Below are 16368 nucleotides of genomic sequence, written 5' to 3'. Positions count from 1 at the left end.
GGTGAGCGGAGGGCCGCGGGGGAGCCCCACGGCCGCAGAAGGTGGGCGCAGCGCTGAGGGGGAACCCCATGGCGGCGGGAGGTGAGCGGAGGGCCGCGGGGGAGCCCCATGGCGGCGGGAGGTGAGCGGAGGGCCGCGGGGGAGACCCACGGCAGCGGGAGGTGAGCGGAGGGCCCCGGGGGAGACCCACGGCCGCAGAAGGTGGGCGCAGCGCTGAGGGGGAACCCCATGGCGGCCTGCCAGGGCCCGAAGGCAGCCTGCGGGAGAGCTGCCGAGGGACTGCAACAGAGCGGGTTAAAGGAGTCAGTCTGACAGAAGGTGGGTTCAGGTTACATACCAGGAGGAAATTCTTCTCTGTGAGGGTGTTGAGGCACCTCCTCAGTTTACCTTCCTCTAATGTGAAGGTAGGTTGTTACTGGCTATGCTAGCCCATGGAGCCCAAGGAAGGTGACATTCCTTTACTCCTAACTTTAACTTACTTATGAGCAGGCTGCATGAGGAGAGAGAAGCACAATTTACATTCTACCAGAAAAGGAGGGAACCAAGAGACAGATTATTCAAGCCCTATGTTACTATTGTTTGTCTCTGGTCACCAAATCTCTTTATTGCCCTTTACTTAAGGAAGCTTTCATTACAGTGCTCTAAAACATCATAAAAGTGAATTATTTCATGTAGCAGGAAAATGAGCTCAGCCTGGTGTCATTGTAGGCAAGAGCTATTTTGTGAGGCAGAAAGGACAGTGGGTCATTGCTGTGCTACACATACATAGATTAGTAGAATAGTTAAGACTGGGAAAGACCTCTTAATCAACAAGTCCCACCATTAACCACTGCCAGTTTCAGCACTTAACCATGTCCTTAAGCACCATATCTGCATCAAAAAGTGATCAAAAACTTCGGGAACCATGATTCCACCACATCCCTGGGCAGCCTCTTTCCATGCCTGACCACCCTTTCCTGACAAAGATAAACACCAAGTATTTAAATGAAATGAAGAAACTAGTAGGGAGAAAGAAAAGAGGAGTACAAAGTATCATGCAATAAAATGGAGGTTGAGAGCTCAAAGAAGCTGGCTAAGGACAATAGCAATTGCAGCCTGAGGTATAGCAAGCAAAAGCAGCAATAAGTTTACTTAGAAGAAGGAGCCAGATCTATTCAGGAGGGGGTCATATTTATTACTGATGACAGGGAGAATTTTTTCCAATCCTCTGTTCCCATGCAGTGTCCCCGGCTTACAAAAAAGGATACAACTGCCCACTTGCAAAGTTACCCTCTGCTGGGATGCTGCGTTGTAAAAGAATGTTCTGCATGTGGGCTTTAATCACGCTTGTTAAGTACCATTACAGGGAACGTGATCCTTTAATATGAAGGCTTACTGGAACCTAGCATCTGTGTTTTCTTCCCTCCTAGCTGCCTCCTGGTAAGTTCTTTTCGGAAGTGCTTACTTAAGTACTCAGGTACCTGTCAGTAATCATAACCTGGCGTCCAATCTCGTAATAGAAAACTTTGCCATTTTCAAGGGCTTTTGATAAGCTACAATATAAGAGGGCAAAGCAAATGGCAACAGAGCCAGAACAAGCACTTTTTGTGAGTGACCTGAACTGCTACTGCTAACATGACAACATTTTGTACCAGCTAGTGCATTACTGAAACTAGTCCAAGTTCCCCTAGTTGTTGTTCTGAGAAAAATTTAAGTAGGAAAGCAGTACTTTAGGCATACTGTGAAGAAGGAAAATGCTACACCCAGAAGCTTATGGCATGAGAGGAAGGCCAGGGTTTTAAGTGTTGACAGTACATACTGTCTATCTGAAAGGCATGAAAGTGCAGGGTAGTGCAACCTATTCACAGAGAGGAGGAAAAGCATAAAACCAGAGATAGATCATGCACAATCAGTAGAAGTTATGCCACTGTTTTCTGATAGCCCATAAATACCATAAAAAGTATGCCAGATGTTTCTTGAAGAATCAACAGCTTTGTGAAACACATACACACCATGGTCTTTATTGGAAGCAACAGAGGGGGATGCTGAGGGGCTGCAGCTACATCCTGCTGTCGTTTGGGTCTGGAGCAGCCGCAGGTCTGACCCAGTGCTTCTCACACGTGGCATGGTCATCGCCAGAGAAGCATCTGGTGTGGGAGCCTGCTGGAAGGGGAGCTCTGCCTGCCTCTGTGCACTGCCTCTGTGTGATGTCAGTCCCCACAAGCCTCATTTTGTCAGCTGAGGAGTGGTTTTTGGTGGGCCACCTGTGCAAGTTGTAGTGCAGCTGTAAGGATTAGCTGCAGGCCCTCTCCATGGCAATCTTGCTGTGCAGGAGGGCAGAAAAGCCAGCTACATACTCCTCATAATGGCTGCCCCCTCCCACTGAGTATGGCAACTTCCCCAGAGACTGCTTGCAGGTGTCCCTCCTCCCTCCCATCACCAGATAAAGGCAAAGCAGAAATTGTGCATGCAGCAGGCTGCATTGACTGCCTTTTAGTTATCTCCCAGGCAGACAGGGCACTGGGAGTCCTGGGAGTCTACTGCTGCCTTTTGTGACCCTACCTGGGGTGGCTGGCTCAGAGTGTCATCCTTTACCGCAGTCACCTTTGCCCACAGCTTCCTTGACACCCAGTGCTTTCCCCTGACAAGAGAGACATGCAGACTGCTGGAACATGTCTGGCAGAAGGGGCACATGGTTTGTTCTCTGCCCACACAGGATGCAGAGGTGGCAGAACAGGTAGAGTCAATGCATCACATAGTTGGCCTCCTCCCAGCTGTCCAGGAAGTTGGGACAGTAGTTGTCTAGCTCCATGGCCATGCTCTCCATTCGCTGCAGTGGCCTGCAGGGAGCTGGTGATGAGTGGTTCCCTCTCACTGCCTCACTGCCACTGCAGTAGTGGGTGTCACACTAGCAAAGGAAGAGGCACCATAGCCGCCAGATGACCTGGAGAGGGGTGATGGAAATGCCCAGGTCCTTCAGGAAGAAAAGCCTCACAGCCTCCCAGAATGAGATGTCCCCTTCCAACTCACCTCTGCTGCTGTGACTACCTCCTGGGTGTCCTGGATGCTTGAACCTGGCAGGGAGGGGGAAAATCCTCCAGCAGCTCTGAGACTGGGCGTGAAGAGCTGCTACAAACAACTGTCCCCACTCAGTGTCAGTACCTATGGCCTCGTTCAGCATTTCAAACCTCACCAAATGCTCAGCTGGAATCTGGGCATGAGCTGGGTGAGTGGAACTTGGCACTGAATGTAAGCAGCAAGGATGCCTAATATCAAGTTCAGGCTTCCCCTGATGCAGCTTTGCACCATCCTTATGTGGCCTGTCACTGGATGCCAGTGAGAAGAGATCAGTACTTCCTCCATGCAGCCTGGCAGAGGATGGAGGAGCACTTAAGGTGCTGCCTTTGCTCAGTGCCCAGACCTGCTGCCCTCCCCCATGCCAGAGCTGCTAGAGCAAGATGAAGGTCCCTCTGGAGCCTGCATGCCTTGCATTTGTGCCCACTGGAGTCCATGCACAGAGGCTGTGGCTGATGAAAAGCAGCAAGATCAGGGGCTGTTTTAAGATCAGGCTTGTTGGATCCTCTGCTGGAAAGCTGGTGGCCCAGCTGAAAGGCCTGGCAATATGCAGTCTTACAATATAAAGGAGAAGTTCTGGACACTTCCTCAGTGCCAACAGGGCATCTTGACATAGTTCTGACAAGGGCCTTCAAAGGAGTAGAAGGCACCCATCATTGCTGGAGGGAAAGTCCATGAGGTGACAGAGTGGTTCAAGTTTGAAGGGACCTGCCAAGGTCACTTGTCAAATGTTCATGCTCTAGGAGGCTCATGTAGAGCATCTTATCCAGGACCACCTCCAGACAGCTTTGAATATCTCCAAGAAAGTAGAGTACAGCAGCTTTCTGGGAAACCTGTGCCAGTATGTGATCACCTTCATAGTACACAAGTATTTCCTGATGTTGAGGAGGAACCTCCCCTAGATGTTTCAGTTTGTGCCCAGTTCCCTTAGTCCTGTCACTGAGTGCCACTGGAAACAGCCTTTTCCCCTTGCCTTCACACTATCCCTTCAGATATCTGTACATCTTGAGGACATCTATCCATAGCCTCCTCTTCCACAGGCAGAAGAGTCTGAGCTCTCTCCACCTTCCTCTTACAGAAGACACTCCAGTTCTTTTGTTATCTAAACACAGCCTTTGGCTGCACTCTCTCCAATAGCCCTGTCTCTCTCCAGTAGTGGGGAGCCCAGAACTAGGTATTGTGCTTCAACTGTGGCCTTTAACAGTGCTGAGCAGAGGAGAAGGATCACATGCACATTGTGAAAAAAGTTGATCAAAGACCTACATGGATCAAAGACCTACATGAACCAAAGAGTGTCATAATTTGCAATAACACTCTGATCATGTATCCTTGCTTCAGACATCGTAGAGTTAATCTCTTCTCAGAAGATGGGGTTGAGACTGTCTGTCTGGTGTTTAATCTCCAGCTGGGCTTAAAACCACAACATCTTCATCAAAATTGAGCATTAAGAACAGTAAGCCTTGAGTGGAGTAGTAGGATCAGTATTGTAAAATGAATTGAAGTTTTTCACAAAATGTGTATGGTCAAATTCTTAATAGTGTAAATGGGAGATTTATTTATTTAAAATAAATTCTGCCAGAAATGGCAGATTTATTTATTTAAAATAAATTCTGCCAGAAATGGCATCTGATAAGCATATTGTGCCTGTAGGAGAAGGCTAGAGAGAATGAAAAAGAGAAACAACAAATTTCCAATTAGGTTTTATATATTGCACCCATTCTTCCCAGCTGACTGCCCATCTGTAGTCATAATTAAGCACAAAGGTGTTCATGAAGCAAATAATTGGCATTTAAACAATTTTGCCATTCCAGATAGCCTCCAACTCCAGTGAAAACATCCCTCACTGTCACCCCCTAGTTCACTCTTGCAATAACTAGGGCACAAATGTACCATTGCTTGGAAAAAATTTTGCTCCCTCACCCTCCCAATTCTTTGCCAGCAAGCTTGGAAAGCTGTAGTGGAACTGCCAGTGTCAGTTTACCTTAAGCATAGTTGGCAAGAGACACTTTCTGTAGCTTCCTCAGAGGAAAGAAAATGAGATTTCAGAGATCATATGCCCAGTGACCATGCTCTACTAGGATAGAGTTTCTCAGCAACAGTCTCCTACTACACTTGTTAAAATATGAGTCTAATCTGATGATAAAACACTCTGAAAGATACACAAACTTGAAAAATGCAGTAAGGATTCTCCCAGTTCTTTGAGATTGGAGGACATATTTTTCCTGTTCCTCTTTTAAATAAATAACAACTTTAAAAATTTGCTCTAGTCACAGCAGGTTTTTCTGAAATTCTGCTAGGGCATGCAGAATTTTACATTGAAACCTTCTCTGTTAAAAAACCCGAATAAACAGCAGTGATGCTTTAGTGGTTTTGAAAAAACAGAAGTCCCCAATTCACCTTTGGAAATAGAGTTAGGGGAATCCACAGGACAAAAAGGTAGAAATAGAAGTGAAAAGTCAGCATTTAGATTATGCACGGAATCTAGGAGAGAGCAAAGCACTATACTTAAATATTACCAACCATGGTGACAGTGAGAATTTTTTTGAGGAAGGGGATAAGGGACAACAGGCACAAACTGAAGGAAGTTTGTATCTGAATAGAGGAAAATCTTCTTCACTTTGAGGGGGATAAAGTTTTGGAACAGGCTGCCCAGAGAGAATACAAAGTCTAATTTATCTGAAGATAGCCAAAGCAACCTGCTGTGGGGAAACCTGCTTTAACAGAGGCGTTGGACTAGGTAATCTGCAGACATCCCTTCCAGCCCCAATCATTCTGTGGTAGTAATGAATTTGCATGGTAATGGTACCATATAAGATTCCCATTCTTTCAACCTGGGTTAAATTCCCAGCTGGTGCACCAAAAAGGCCATAGTGGGTTGACCCTGGCTGGATTCCAGGCACCCACCAAAGCTGCTCTGTAACTCCCCTCTGCAGCTGGACAAGGCAGAGAAACTATAATGAAGGGCCCATGAGTTGAGACAAGGGGCAGAGAGAGATCACTCATCAAATACTGTCAAGGGCAAAATGGATTTGAACTGTGAATATCAATTGAAATAATTACTAAAAAATCAGAGCAGGATAATGAAAAGCAAAATAAATTTTACAAACCCTTTGCCCCCCATCCCTCCCTCCTTCCCAAGCTCTACCTCCTCCCCTCAAGTGATGCGGGGAGTCGGAATGGGGAGTACAGTCAGTTCATCACATGTCAGTCAGTTTATCACCTCTGTTCAGGAAAAAGAGTCTTTCCCCCACTCCAGCATGGAATCTCTCCCACAGGAGACAATTCTTCATTAACTTCCCCCATGTGAGTCCATCCCATGGAAACAGTTTTCCACAAACTGCTCCAACATGGAGCAGTTCCACAGGGTGCAGTGCTTCAGGCACAGCCTGCTCCAGCATGGGTCCCCCACAGGGTCACAAGTCCTGCCAGGAGATCTGTTCCAGCCTGGGCTCTGTCCACTGGCCCTCAGGCCCCTGTCAGGAGCCTGGTCCAGCACAGCCTCCCAAGGGCTCACAGCCTCCTCTCAGGCATCCACCTGCTCCAGCCTGGGGCTCCTCCATGGGCTGTGGGTGGATCTCAGCATCCCCACGGACCTCCATGGGCTGCAGGGGCACAGCTGCTTCACCATGGGCTGCACCAGGGGCTGCAGGGGAATCCCAGCTCTGTGCCTGGAGCACCTCCTGCCTCTCCTGCTGCCCTGACCTCGGTGTCTGCAGGGCTCTTGATCCTCTCACTTCAGTCTTGTCTGTCTGCAATTACGTCTGTGCAATAACTTCTCTTTCCTTAAATGTGTTATCCCCAAAGCATTACCACCAAGTTTGATTGTCTCAGCCTCATCCAGGAGGACATCTGGAGCCAGCTGGCACTGGCCATGCCAGACATGAAGGAAGCTTCTGGCAGCTTCTCACAAAATCCAGTCCTGTAACTCCTCGCTACCAAAATCTGGCCACACAAACTCAACACATTTTGATATTGACAGACAATAATGACAATTGTATGTAACATATGCCAGTGTCTCTTGATTAGGTTTTAAAGATTTAAAAAGAGAGAAAGAGAGAGACAGAGAGAGAACAACAATGGGGAGGGGAAACTTTTACCAGCTGTATTTTAGTTTGGTTGCAACAAATTTTAATTTTACTGTCTATAAATAAATTGCATTATAAGGATGCAGCAAGAACAAGTTATTATCCTCTAAAAGTTGGTCTTTATACATTACAGTTACTGCACTTGCATCCTACTGGCCTTATAGTGTTTCAAAACTATTAGCTCCTAATTTCCTTTTAGGACAATAGACTACAGTAAAGGACTACCAGCAGCAGTTACACTATATTCTAAAACTCATACTTTTTTTTAAACATGGTGTTAATCTCTGAGAAGGTACTTTATAGGTAATTGACTGTCCATTCCAAACCCACAGTACTTCTGTTGAAATGGTCTTTTGGCTTAACTGTATTTCCTAAAATTATTATGAGACCTGTTATCCATTGACGTATCATTTTAAAAGAACATCATGACATCATTTAGACAAAACTGCAAAAGGCTTTTTCTCTGATTATTGATAAAGTTCGTCAAATTAGTCAGTCTAAGAGACAAGTAAAATAGGTTCAGTCTCCCCTGGAACTTCCTCTTGTTCCCAGCTCAGCATGTTGGCAGGGTATAAGTATTGCCACTGGGGTTGTGCCCCAGAGAAGACACACTCTCACATGCTAAGCAGGACACAAAACCAAGTACACAGCTCCCTTGACAGAGGTGATGTGATCAAGTGCTGGCACAGGTCATTAGCCACACCACCTGAGATCTTCTCTTTAATTTCAGACTTTTCCTCAGTCAAACGTAGTCTAGGATTTACTGTAACACTTGGCAGCATAGTTTGGGTCGGGTTTGTCTGAAAAAAATCTCCTGAGAAAAAGATGATCCAGCCTGCAAAAAATTACATTTAAGTGGAAAAATAAATCACTTTTATGTTCTCTACAAAGAAGTCCGGTATGTTCAGTTCTTCAAGAGAGAACTCTGTATTCAGAAACAAGATGTTTTTCATGAAAAACAAAATTAGAATGATCACCATAGAGGCCATTTATCTAAGAGACTTCTATATGTAGATCAAAATGATTGCAAGAACTTGCTGCCTTTTTGCACCATTTGAGGATGACCCTGCAGCGTTTCTCTTGTGCTTGTCCTCCCAAACTGCTGTTTACTCCCTCAGTATTTCAGTTGTCATTGGTTTCCCCATCAATCCCGGAGTTTCAAACTGATGTTCCATTTCCTAAACACCTTCTCTCTTTGAGGTTGCTTCTTAGAAAGCCCCTCAGCTGGGTGAGATGAAATGCAGGCTGGAGGAGGCAGACACCTTGGACTGCCTTTTTTCCCTCCCAGGCTGGAGAGGGGGAGTGCCACCCGAGCAGTGTGTTTGTGTGCGCAGCACTGGGGAACCCAGCCCTGATGTTTGCTCCCATAATTTCAAGTTCTCTATCCCACTGGCAAGGCAAAAGATGGCAGGACACACATACAGCCCAGTGATTGTCCTGTTTTTTTTGTTTCTCTGCTCCCTGTAGCATGGCTGCCATGTCCCATACCAACCTAGTACTTTCTGTTTCCTTTCCCAAAAGAAACAGGGATATCAGCTTCCTCCCAGCCAGCATTCACCGTAGCTGCCAGGGAGGTTCAGGGAGTCAGGAGGTCATGGAACACCTGTGGGAGGAGCAAGGTGGTAAGCAGGTGTAGGAGAAGAGTAATTTCCAGTGGGTTTGGGAAGGGTGACTGTGTGGAGAAATCCTGTGAGGATTTGCACTCTCTTATGTGCAGTATGGGCCCTTCAGCCTGTACTGACCCTGTCAGCTTCCTCCCTTGTGATGGGACAAAGCTACCTTTGCTGCTTGATGAAGGTATCAGATTGAGTTATTTTGTGCGCTTTTCCAACCAGCAAATTTGGCTGTGCCTATATTGCTAGGACGCCCTGACCCAGAGCCATCCACTGTATTGCTCCTCCATCTTGTGGCATCCCAATCCAGAACTTTTTGTACCTGACAAGAAATTAAGTCCTAAGAGCACAATTTTTAGGTAAGTTATTATCACTTTCTTCAGCCTTCAATTCATATTTCCCATTATCTCCCTGCTTACAAACAGGCTGCCCTGTTGTTAAAAAAGTGAAGTGATTTCATCAACATTTCTGGTGATACATGATCTATCCAGCTATGGCTGTCCAGCTGTTGCGAACTTGGTTGCCACTCAGTCAGTATTTAATTTCAAAGTAAGCTACACAAATAGCTCAACTGATACAAAGAGGCAGGAAATAACAATAAGATATTCTTTGAAACATATTAAAGAGACCTTGTCTGTGACAATGTCTCTAGAATTAGAGTCCCAAAAGAGTTCATTCCTATTCTTTAACTTCAATTCTCATCCCCATTTATAAGCATTCACCATAACAGATTGTTTTGCTTTATCACAGTGCTGTTGATAATATGAGGAAAATTAAAACCCAGGATGATTCTATTTTCACACCAAGTTAGAACAGTACAAAGAATAGCAAAGAATTAATTGAGTCAGTGTTTGCTTTTACCTATAGCATGAACTATTTTGAAAATACATCCAAAATGACTAAACTATGTTCAGAAAAAAATCTTGATCATCAGCAAGACTTGTTGAATTCAAACTGTAACCTGAGCCCACACAGCATAACTATATCAGGTATACATCTGGGGCTTCCTCACACTACCTCTGAATTTTATTTTAAGTTTCTCTGGAGTTCTGAAGTTCCTGTGAGTTCATTTTGTTTGTTCTCTTTTGCTGACTGGTGTCAGCAAAAGAGAGTCACCAGTCCCCCTTACCAGTTTGCCAGGTTTATGATCTTTCTTCAGTGTACTTCTTCAGAAGATACTGCAACAATAGGAAAACAATTGTATCCCCAGTGGCAGACCTGCTCCAGGGATGTCTACCGGATCCACTGGACCTCATGGACATATTAAGACAACTAGGGTAGACTTTGGGATGTCACGGTTTTCTTTTGGGTGCCTTCGTCCGTAGTCAGAATTGGGGTGGAAGTATTTCTCACATTCTCATCACATTGATAACATCTGCAATACCAGAAAGAAAATGTAGGGTCTTTTTTCTTTATCAACTTCTATAAGGGCTCTTCATCTGAGAGTCTTGTTACAGGAGAAATGTGGTTTGTTACAACACAGAACTTTCAGAAATAGGCAATCAGAGAAAACCTGATACAGTTTGCCCCACTTATTCTCAAAGACATTTTGTTCTGTGTTCTTTACATTTTTCTAATATAAAGTATATATAAGCAAAAATAGTTGTCTGCCAGAGCAATGAAAATCAAGAATAAAGAGATGCTTCTGTTAATTAACAGCAGCCTGCAATTAACAGCCATTTACAGCCTGCTTCCTTTCCCATCTTGCAGATTTAATTCAATGTTCTTACATATTTGACTGAGATAGAGAGCATATGTTTTATCTTGTTTCATTACTCTGCACACACTGTTGTGTTCACTCCCCTACCTTTTCATTTCCAGCTTTTTGCAGAGAATAACATATTTACATGGCTAAAATCTAAGTGCCAGTGTCCCTTCCTCCTTGTTTTCTCAAGAACTGTCACACATTGTCACATTTTTATCATTACGCTTTCTTAAAGGCCTTTTTTAAAGTAGGACAAAACTCAGTTGGGGAGTTCTGTTTCTAGGAGACAGCAAGAGGTTATTGTTTCATAACAGATGTGTTACATCGCCTCTAGTTTTTCTATAACATCCTTTTAGACTATTCCTGACATATCCTAAAAGATAGACCACATTCTACCAAAACACTTATAGCTAGAGCTAATTGGAAGATTTAATTTGGAAATTAAACAATTTTCATTAGAACTCTATACAGGTATCCTCTCCTGTTATTTTTGGACCAGGTTTTTCTAGATGTCAGCTAGAAGCTGAATCATTAGTTTGGAAAAATACTCTCAGACATATGCTTTTTCTCTAACTGCCTATGTTTTAAAGCCAAATTAGAATTTTGAAGCAGCTCTTTTCTGTTTGGGCGACAATGCACTTTTCATCTGAAACCATGTTTCACCAAGTAGATCTAAGCTTGAAATACCTCGATTGCACACTTGTTTTTTTGATTGGATCTTCAAAGTGATGTGAAATTAGATACTATTCCATTAGTGATAGGACAAGAGGGAATGGTCTTAAGTTGAAGGATGGTTAGTTTAGATTAGATATCAGGAAGAAATTCCATACTGTAAGGGTGGTGAATCCCTGGAACAGGCTGTCCAGGGAAGTCATAGATGCCCCATCCCTGGAAGTGTTCAAGGCCAGTTTGGACAAGGCTGTGAGCAACCTGGTTTAGTGGAAAGTGTCCCTTGTCCATGGCAGTGGAGCTGGAACAAGAGGATCTGTATGGCTCCTTCCAACCCAGACCATTCTGTGATTCTGTGATTAAAAGACATTGACGGATGTTGGTGGAGTGCTTTCTTCAGTTAATACAAATACTTTCAGTAGGCTTAGGGTGACAATGCACTTTTCATCTGAAGCCATTTCCCATTTCATGCTATAACATATTTTGTTGGTTGCAAATTCATGGACCTTACTCCACACAGAGAGGTCTAATCCTGATAGAGGATGATGAGAAAGTAAAGTAACAAAATTGATGTCATCAGGACCCAACTGAATCTCTGTGTCTGCAAGCCTGTGCACTGGGCTGATCCAGAGGTAAGCAGGTCTTAGTGGGGCAAAAGTTGGACATGTCCTCCTTCATTCTGCCCCTCTGATGTATTATCTGTTGTATGTCCAGGATCCTGGATTTGTCAGAGAATAGTGTAGTAATAATGGTGTCCCACCAACATACACCCCAAACCATGTCTCCTCTGTTGAGTATATTTCTTAGACTAATATCACCAATGAAAAAAAGCAACAAATATTTGCAACATGAGGTTACAAATTCCTCCTATGTGTGCCAAGATTAGACAAAGTCTTTTGTGTGCTGAAGAAAGTCAGTCCCTAACAATTTATCACCAAGTAGGACAGTTTATAGTACAGTGTGTTTTGTTTCTGCATGGCTGTCTGTCAGGTAATCTTGCCATCCTAGAAAAACACAGAATCCCTTCTGAGGGCACAAAGAATAGCTTCCCACCTTGGGAAGTGATGCTGAATGCTACCTGTGGCATCAAACAAAAGATTCCTTGTTAGACAGGAGGAGAGTTGATCTGACAAAAGGCCATTGAATTCAGCTTGCAGGTATCTTTTCAAAAGTAACATCTTTGGTTTGGTAAATAGCAAAGTCTTTAAGAACTGCAGATAAAAAAAGGCAAGAAAAATTACAGTAGGGTTACTTACTTTTTCTTAGTTATTTCATCTTGTTTTATTAACCTGTATAAAGGTTCATTAGATTTGTTCAATCCCAGAAATTTGAATAGGTGCTGACTGTTAAATTTGTCAATGGAAAACAGATCTGGAATCCCACTATACTAGTGATACTGCAAGACCTTCAAAGAAGCATAACACCAAAATTTCCCAAGGGCATACGTCTTGAGAGACAGAGCATTAAGCTTTCTAAGCAGGAACTGATGATAGTAGTAGAACTGCCAAAGCAAAGGACAGCCTTCAGCATATAGACCTTTCTATAGCACAGCTCACTAGGACTGTCCTTTCTTTCCCACCTGTATTGCAGGCGGTCCAAGTACTAGTTCAGGCCAAATTCTCTGTGTGTGAGTGTAGATGAACAATCCCAGTCTGTATTCTCTTTAAATTTTTAATTAAAATCTATGATATATTTTTTCAGAAATACTATGTCAAATATTTTTTGTTGAAGGACTCAGTCAAGGTATGAAAGACCTTCTGAAATCAATTCTTTCTGTACAATTCATCACCACATGAAATACTAGCATATGGAAACAGATATTCTCATGACAGAATCCAGTCTCTGTTCTTGTTTATCCTCATATTTTCAGCTCTGCTGCATATTCAAAGTGCTGTTTTGCCTTAACTACAGTTGGCTTTAAATCTTTCTGAAGCATGTTCTTGCCCTCCTAATACTTTCTTTTGCTACTTATCTTTTGGCTTAATTAGCCATTAACAGGACAACATTAGAGCTTGGACTAGGTATTGATTCTTGTAGGGTATTTATTTGGGGTTTTTTGTTTTGTTTTTAAGTGTCTATGGGACAAACAACCCAGACATGGAAAGAAAAAAATAAAGCAGGGCAGGTTTAGAATTCTGTACCCCACTCTCACATACAGAAGAGCAGAAAAGTAGGATACAGAGATACAGAAGGAGAAAAACATGCACTATATAAATTAAATTGAGTTTGGGCTTACGCATTCTGTCCTACTGAATGACTTCCAGCCCTGGTAATTGTAATTCATTTCCTTTCTGCAGGGTGGAAGTTGCCCAGTAACAGCAAGAGTGAAAAGGTGGGTCATTTTTCTACTGTTTCACATAAGGCCTCTTAAGTGATTTGAAATGACTAGGTCACTGTGTCTGTATTGAAATACTCCAAGTATCATATTCATTTGTTTGAAACAGGAATTAAAACCTAGACAGTGATTAAATTGGATGAACATTGATCCCTTGACAGACACCCCTTCCCTGCTTCACTGCCACGACCCCATACCACTCACAGTTTCATAACCAGCCACAAAATTACTACACAAAATAGATGGAGAAGGGTCATGCACAAATAATCCTTCAGCTGCTGGAGTCCATATTGCAGAAGTAATGCTTAAGATCTACTTGCATTTACTACAGCCTTAGAATCTGCATGAAGAACACACATTTGGAGTAAAAATCTATTAACATTTTTGTTTACAGCCAAAGTAAATGGGTCTTTTTCCAGTGTCTAAGTGCTGAGTGTTTGCAGTGTGCTATAGTCAAGAATGTCCTCTTCTTTTTGTCAATTTTTAACCCAAAGCATACACATTGAAGCTTAAATTCAGAACTGAAGTTTGCCCTCCATGTTCTTTGTACCTAACTTAATTTTTCTTAAGTTGTTAGGCAGAAATTGATGGTTTTCTATTCCTGAAATGCAGTTTTTTGCTTTCTAAGAACTAGAATTTTTATCACTTTCCATTGAAATATCTGCAAAGCAAAATAGAAGGAAGAAATATGTTTACCAGCCAATGGATAATACAGATACAAAGAAAGATAGACATTGCTTGAACCTTTTAGGTTATGAGTGGAAGCTCACAGACTGTAGCATCACGAACTGAATGACGTTCCAAAAGGATAGGTAGGCTAGTTACCATTTACACCACAAAACAATCACTTGTACTATGTACAGTTTGACAGGGCATTGAAGAATCAAGATTCAACTGTCCAGCTCCTTCATTCTTAAAAGCAGGTAAAAAAAGAGAAAAATGGAAAGAATTTTAGATGGAACAAGGCAATTTTTGTATGTCAGAAGGCACCCAAGTTTGCTCCACTTACTTTTGTTAGGCAGTCATGAAGAATATAAAAACCCCAGTCCTTTCTGCTCCAGCCATGTTAAGCCCTGAGATGTTTTCAGACTTATAAGCTGTCACTGTTAAATGTTGTGAGCATTTGCAGACACACTACCAAGAAGTTGCTGAGGAGAGACAACAGTACACTCATGCCAGCAGCAGCCAGGTTAGAAAGTTCTGCCCTGGTTTGTTCTATATTTGGATGACTCACATTCCCCAGGAAACCACATCAATGAGAACGCAAAAAAGAGCACACATGCCTATGTAGATGGATAAGTATAACACTTGTTGGTCAAAACTTCTCAAATGGTAAGATAATTTCTATAGGATTAAAATAAAAGTTATTAAGAAACAAAACTGCTAGGGGTTTGGACGAAGTGGTCTTTTGGGCTATATAAAAGAGTAAGCAGCAAAGGGCAGGGCTTAATGCTAACTTGCCATGGAGCTGGATAATATCAAGGACCAGATTATTCAAAGTCTTTGGTAAAGACTTTAGAACAGGTTTCTAAACAAGCTACTTAACTATTTGTAGTAGGGAAATGCCATGCCATTGGCAAAGAACTCTGTAAAGACTTAACAAAACTACAAAAGTGAGGCCATATGAGCTCCAGTTTGAATACATATAAAGCATCTAGGCAGAAATAACCTAACCCAGAGGAAGCAGGGCGGAGAAAGGAAATCACAGAATCATAGAATGGTGTGGAGTGGTAGGACACCTTAAAGATCATTTAGTTCCAACCCTTCCACTAGAGGAGGTTGCTCAGAGCCCCATCCAACCTGGCTAAACATCTTTGATAGAGCATCCACAGCTTCCCTGGGCAACTTGTTTGACTGATTCACCACCCACACAGTAAAAAACTTTTTCCTTATATCTAATCTAAGCCTACACTTTTTCAATTTGAGCCTATTCCCCTTTTGTTTTCACTACCTGCTCTTTTAAGTAGTCTTTCCCTATCTTTCACATAAGTTCCTTCCAGGAACTGAAAGGTCACAATTAGCCTTCTCTTCTCCTAGCTAAAAAAAAGCCAGTTCTCTCAGCCTTTCCTCACAGGAGAGATGCTCCAGCCCTCCAATCAACTTGGTGGCCTTCTCTGGATTTTTCTCCCAAGAGGTCCATGTCCTCCCTGTGCTGGGACCCCAGAGCTGGATGCAGGGTTCCAGGTGGGCTCTCACCAGAGCAGAGCAGAGGGGCAGAATCCCCTCCCTCCCCTGCTGCCCACGCTGCTCTGGATGCAGCCCAGGACACGTTTGGCTCTCTGGGCTGGGAGTGCCCATGGCTGGGTCATGTCCAGCCTCTCACCCACCAGCACCCCCAAGTCCTTCTCACAGGGCTGCTCTGCATCTGCTCATCCCCCAGCCTGTGCTGATAGCAGGGGTTGCCCCAAATCAGATGCAGCACCTTGCACTTGGACTTTTTAAACCTCGTGATGTTCCTGTGGGCCCACTTCTCCAGCTTGTTGAAATTCCTCTAGAAGAAATACTGTCCTTCAGGTGAATCAACGTCACCACTCCACTTGATATCACTTGCAAACTTGCTGAGCATGCACATGATCTCTCTATCTGTGTTATTGATGGAGAGATAAAATAACACTGGTACCAGTGTGGATCCTTGAGAACCACCACTCATCACAGATGCACATTGGGATTCTGAGCCATTGACCACTAGCTACTGGATGTGACCACACAACCAGTTCCTAATCCTCCTAAATCCATCACTCTTCAATGTAGAAAGAAGGGGGGGGATCATGTCAAAGACCTTACGGAGGTCTATCTAAATGACACTTGTAGCTCTTCCCTTATCCACTGACATAGTTACTCCACTATAAAAGGCTACTGGGTTGGTCAGACAGGACCGTCCCTTGTGAAGCTGTGTGGGCTGTCTCA

The 16368-nt window shown here is 43.5% G+C and overlaps 1 long non-coding RNA gene across 1 annotated transcript in view; it reads left to right on the top strand.

Moving 5' to 3' along the window:
- Nucleotides 1-689: 689 nt before the first annotated feature.
- The window catches only part of LOC118699429 (uncharacterized), a 49826-nt gene continuing 34147 nt past the window's right edge, over nucleotides 690-16368 (top strand). The window contains exons 1-2 of the long non-coding RNA XR_004982075.1: nucleotides 690-1419; nucleotides 13424-13458. This is a non-coding gene — a long non-coding RNA (uncharacterized LOC118699429). The remainder of the gene's footprint in view (nucleotides 1420-13423; nucleotides 13459-16368) is intronic.

This window comes from Molothrus ater, chromosome Z (genome assembly GCF_012460135.2).
Source record: "Molothrus ater isolate BHLD 08-10-18 breed brown headed cowbird chromosome Z, BPBGC_Mater_1.1, whole genome shotgun sequence".
In the NCBI taxonomy this organism is placed as follows: Eukaryota; Metazoa; Chordata; class Aves; order Passeriformes; family Icteridae; genus Molothrus; species Molothrus ater.
This window is presented reverse-complemented; position numbering and strand designations above follow the sequence as displayed.